Raw genomic sequence first — 5,471 nt, 5'->3', positions numbered from 1 at the left:
GTGACTAACCAGGCGGCCAGAGACTTAAGGCTTGAGTTGGATTCATGACGAAAGACTTGACTTGCGCTTGCCCCTCAGTGGCTTGATACTTGACTTGGACTTGCAAATAAATGACTCGTGAACATCTCTGGTGTGTGTGTGTGTGTGTGTTTTGGATGCTAAGTGTCACACAGCAATAAAGTGTTTCGTTTTCTTTAACAGGATGAACTTCTTCACAAAAACTCTTGAACAATTGAAATGAAACATTTTACTTCCCACACATGCACAAAATCCCACTGTCTGAACGTGAATTTAAAAACATGCCCATCAGTCAGACAGTCATTTTCTGATGCTGCTGACTGCAGTTAAGGTTTAGGAGGGGGTGGAGCCTCTCCCAGCGTCACTGGGTGATGATGTCACATCTCAGCGGGGATGACCTCCAGGATGATCTGCAGAGTTCTGTTTGACAAATCTGAAAACACAAAGAAAGATGATGAGCTGAATGTTGAACCATGAAAGAGGAGTTTCAGTGTGGAGCTGCGAATGTTCACAGCATAAAACTACAGCCAAATGTCTGCAACACGCACAACAACATGTGATTATCAGAGAAATGGATTTGCTTTGTTTGCTATGTGAGCAGAACCTTTCCACATACTGATGGAATCTTCTTCATCCACATCAGTGTTCATGTCTGTGGACCCATCAGGGTTCAGGTGCACTCATCAAATCCAGTCCGCAGAGCTCCAAATGGCACTGAGGCCCTGAACCACAGTTCGGATAGTTGGTGACCGGGGTCCTGAGAGCATGGGGCCGCTGAAAGTGTAGGAGATGACGGTGAATGATGGTGCAACAACAGGCCTCAGGATCTCATCACGGTACCTCTGTAGCACATGAGCGTTTTTCCAGTCAAGTCAGTTATGACAGCAGAGTGCAGGTGGGTCCAGACCCAGTGAGGAAGAAGAGCAATGAAGGTGAACATGTTGCAAAATGTTACTGCTTTGACTTGAACAATAATCTAAGCTGGTATGTGTCACATGTCACTGTCACGTTGTGGTTCTTGTTTGAAGGTTTTTTTTTAAAGCTGTAAGTCATTTTGAGTTATTTCTGGTCATTTTTTTAATACCCCAACATTGGAAATTACAGCACATCAAGCAATCTGTGAGAGTGCACGCATCTATGAGAGCGCACACTTTGACACCTGTGTGTGAAAGGGAGGAGACAATTTGATAGTAATCACATCCAGCCTGTTGTCTGCTGTTAAGAGAGCACATAATATATCTGGTATCGTGTCACACACTCAGCTTCTGAGAGCTTTGAAACAGGTGAATCCCCGGAAAGCAGCAGGTCCAGACAGTGTCTCAGCCAAAGTCCTAAAGGCCTGTGCAGAACAGCTGGCAGCTGTGTACACGGATATATTCAATGCCTCTAGCGGACAGTCAACAGTCCCACATATCTTCAAATCCTCCACAGTCATCATTCCTGTACTTAAGAAACCAGATGCATCCACCCTGAATGACTTCAGTGGCACTCACATCAGTCATCATGAAATGTCTGGAAAAGCTGGTCCTTAATCATCTCAACACCATAGTGCTGGAAACTGTTGGCCCTCTTCAATTTGCCTACTGTCCCAACAGATCAGTGGACGATGCGGCAGCCACAGCCCTCCACCACACCCCCCAATGCCTGGACCACAGAGGACTGTATGTCAGGATGCTCTTCCTCGACTACGTCTCTGCCTTCAACACCATTTGGCCAAAAAAAACTGTTTGGGAAACTGTCCAATCTGAGGGTCCCAGCTGCCCCCTCAACTGGGTTCTGGATTTCTTCACAGACAGACCACAGGTTGCACGGATGGGAGGAAAGGTTTTTGGCTGAGCTCACAATCATCACCAGATCACCTCAAGGCTGCTGCCTCAGTCCCAAACTCTACACCTTATACACTCACAACTGTGTATACAACATGGACAACACAGTCATCATCAAATATGCTGATGACACAACCATCCTGGGGTGGGGACAAGACTGGGTACAGGACTGTGGTCGACAGCACACTTGCCTACAGAGAGGAAAACAACCTCATCCTCAATGCAGATAAGACAACAGAAATCATCACTGACTTCAGGAAGAAAGCCCCTCGACTGCACCCCCTCACCAGGTGAGAGTGGTGGTGAAGTGGACAGCCACAAGTATCTTCTGATCTGAGCTGGTCACCAAACACTGCAGCCACTGTGAAAAAGCTCAGAAGTGGCCACACTTCATCAGACGGCTCAGGAAGACTGGGCATCCCTGAACTCAGAGCAACGCACTGTTACAACCAAATCCACTGGGCAATATTTATCACACAACTAAAACCTACTGAGCAAAACTTATTCCTTTTGAAATTACAGACATTGGTGCAATAGCTGTTTGTTTAACATGCGCAATATACACTTTATTATGTGTGCAACATCCACTGTGTTTGGAAGTGCAATAACTGCTGTTCACTATACCATTAACCTGACACTTTGTAATATAATTTTTCAGGTATCCTTTTCCTTACCTTTATATTTATTTACACGAGAGCTCTGCACAACAATTCCAATGTACCCAAACCTTGTGTGCGAGTGCAAATGACAAATAAAGTCTCTATCTCTAACAACATGACAGCTTGATGGAAATCCAGGGTGGACAGGGAGGTGAGAAAAGGGGCTGTGACGGCCCTGAGACAAGACAAAGTCAGAAGAATCTATGACCTACTCAGAGAAAAATCAAAGTACTTTGTCCCTCCAAAACTACACCTGATATTTGTGTGTTGCAGATGCTGGTTCAGTCCTGACAGATGCTTCTGCTGTTCTGTCACATTGCTTTGAGCACTTGTGCAAGGCTCAGTCTCCTGTTGGGATGTTGCACACCTCCAGTGTCAGGGTTCTGGTGGTTCAGCTGCAAACCACCAAATGTTGCTGAGATCACAAAGGCAGTGGGACAGATGAGGGCAGGGAAAGCTTCAGGGATCTGTGGCACTGGAGTGGAAGTCATTGAGGGGGTGGCAGTGCTATCAATCCTGGCTCCTGTCTGAGAGACAAATATCACCCCTCAAGATGGGAAGAAAGGACTTGTTGCCCGACTCTGGACAAGGTGATGGCCTAGACTGCAATACCTACAGGGATGTCAGACTGTTCTCTGTGGTTAGATAGGTGGTTTCTAAAAGGTCATTCTTAACAAGATGCACTTCCAGTACTTGCAACAGAAGCCTTTGGCTCAGAATTTGCAGGTTCCCAGCTATGATGATAAACATCGTAGCTTGCCTGCGCACAGGTAGTGAGTGCTGTGCAGAGGGGGGGACTCTGTGAATTCTGTCAAACACAGCCTGTCTGAACATCAAACACTGAATGAATGAACAAACAGAAAGAGTTTGGGATGGTGCAACTTACGAAAAGCCTTCTGAAGCCACTTTGGTCTGCGGTCGAAAGCGATGAAGATGTAGTAAGCAGGGATGCCAGTGAAGGAAACAGCAAATCCAATTCCTGTGTTAACTGGGTCAGAGTACAGCGACATGAAGACCATCAAGAAACACATGACACTAAACACAACAGGGATGAAGAGCGGCACCTGTAGAGCGAGATGCAGGCCATAAGATCTGTGGGTTACTGCAATATTCCACTGCAGGATTCAGAAAGTACATCACAGTGACACTGACCTTAAAGGTCGCGGGAGGTCAGGTCGAGTGTACCGCATGTAGATCAAACCCACAACTGCCACACCGATAAAGAGCCAGCGCAGGAAGCTCATGAAGTTTAGCAGCCCGTATATGTCTCAAGAAACAACTGCAGCACTGTCAAAGGGTACTAAACACACACACACCACAACCACACACACACCACAACACACACACACACACACACACACACACACACACACACACACACACACACAACACACCACACACACACACACATCTTAGACTTATTTTCCATCATTAAGAAATACAATCTGTGTGGTGCTTTTTTGGTAAATCTACAGATGAGCACAAAATTATTAGCCCATCTATGAAATTAACATTTTCAAAATTTTCCCCAACTTTTTTTAAAGATTAAAGCATAATGCTGCAGGGATGCTTCAGTGTGTCTGGAACTGGGAATCTAATGTCCAGTGACCATTAGTCCAAACAGTCAAGTGTAGTAAAGATCACGGACCCGTGAAGTGGGACAATCTCCACCAGTACCTCCATCGATCCACAGCAGACCACAGCCCCACTCACAATCCAATGAAGGTAAGGCACTGTATGAGTGGAGGGGATCCACACTCAGATAGAGACTGACAGAGGAAAGGGCAGCATAGTGGATTGAGGCACTTTGCCTCAAAGCAAGAAGGTCCTGGGATTGCTTCCCGTGTGGTCCTTCCTGTGTCTGTGTGGGTTCCCTCCAGGTGTTCTGGCTTCCTCCCACTTCCAAAGACATGCAGGTTTGGTGAACTGGTGGCTCTAACTTGGCCATAAGGGTGCATTTGTTTGTCTGTCTATAGTACATGTGGAAAGTATTCACGGCGCTTTATTATTATTTTAATTTCATTTTTCGCCTCAAAATTCTACTTACCACCTCCCATAATGACAACTTTTTTTTTGCATATTTATTAAAACTAAACAAAGTTAATAAATCACATGTACATAAGTATTCACAGCCTTTGCTCAATACTTTGTTGATGTACCTTTGGCATCTGTGCCAACACGTAATGTGCCACATTATGTAAAAACGATGTGTGACGGCACTCCATTTTGGGCTTCCATCATCTTTTGGAACTGTTGTCCTTGAGGGCGCACATTTTTCATGATTCTATCAATTCTTGCGTGCTGTATTGAAGGAATAATTGCAGCCTCAAGTCTTCTTGAATATGATGGCACAAGCTTGGTGCACCTATCTTTGGTCAGTTTGGTCCATTCCTCTTTGCAGCACCTCTCAAGTGCCATCAGGTTGGATGGGGAGCGTCGCTGCACAGCCATTTTCAGATCTCTCCAGACGTGTTCAATCAGATTCAGGTCTGGCTCTGGCTGGGCCACTCAAGGACATTCACAGAGTTGTTGGAAGCCGCCCCTTTGATATCTTGGCTGTGTGCTTAGGGTACTTCTCCTGCTCAAACACGAACCGCCACCCCAGTTTGAGGTCAAGAGCACCTGAAGCATTTTCATCCAGGATGTCTCTGTACATTGCTGCATGCAGCTTTCCCTCAATCCTGACTAGTCTCACAGTTCCTGCTACTGAAAAACATCCTCACAGCATGATGCTGCCACCACTGTCCTTTTTTATTTTTAATAAATTTGCAAAAATTGAAAAACAAAACCTTTGGCATTGTCATTATGGGGTATTGTGTGTAGAATTTTCATAAAAAACATAATTTCATCCATTTTGGAATAAGGCTGTAACATAAAATAAATGTTGAAAGTGATGTGCTGTGAATACTTTCTAGATGTACTGTATATGTGGCACTGCAACAGACTGGCGTCCTGTCTAGGATGAACC

General features: G+C 45.3%; 1 long non-coding RNA gene across 1 annotated transcript; it reads right to left on the bottom strand.

Moving 5' to 3' along the window:
- Positions 1–232: 232 nt before the first annotated feature.
- LOC117519773 lies at positions 233–3,563 on the bottom strand. Its single transcript, XR_004563410.1, has 2 exons — positions 3,390–3,563; positions 233–451 (listed from the first exon to the last, which is right to left on the bottom strand). It is a non-coding gene; the product is annotated as an uncharacterized LOC117519773 (long non-coding RNA).
- Between the last annotated feature and the right edge of the window lie 1,908 nt (positions 3,564–5,471).

The sequence above is a fragment of the Thalassophryne amazonica genome, chromosome 11 (genome assembly GCF_902500255.1).
Source record: "Thalassophryne amazonica chromosome 11, fThaAma1.1, whole genome shotgun sequence".
NCBI classification, from domain to species: Eukaryota; Metazoa; Chordata; class Actinopteri; order Batrachoidiformes; family Batrachoididae; genus Thalassophryne; species Thalassophryne amazonica.
This window is presented reverse-complemented; position numbering and strand designations above follow the sequence as displayed.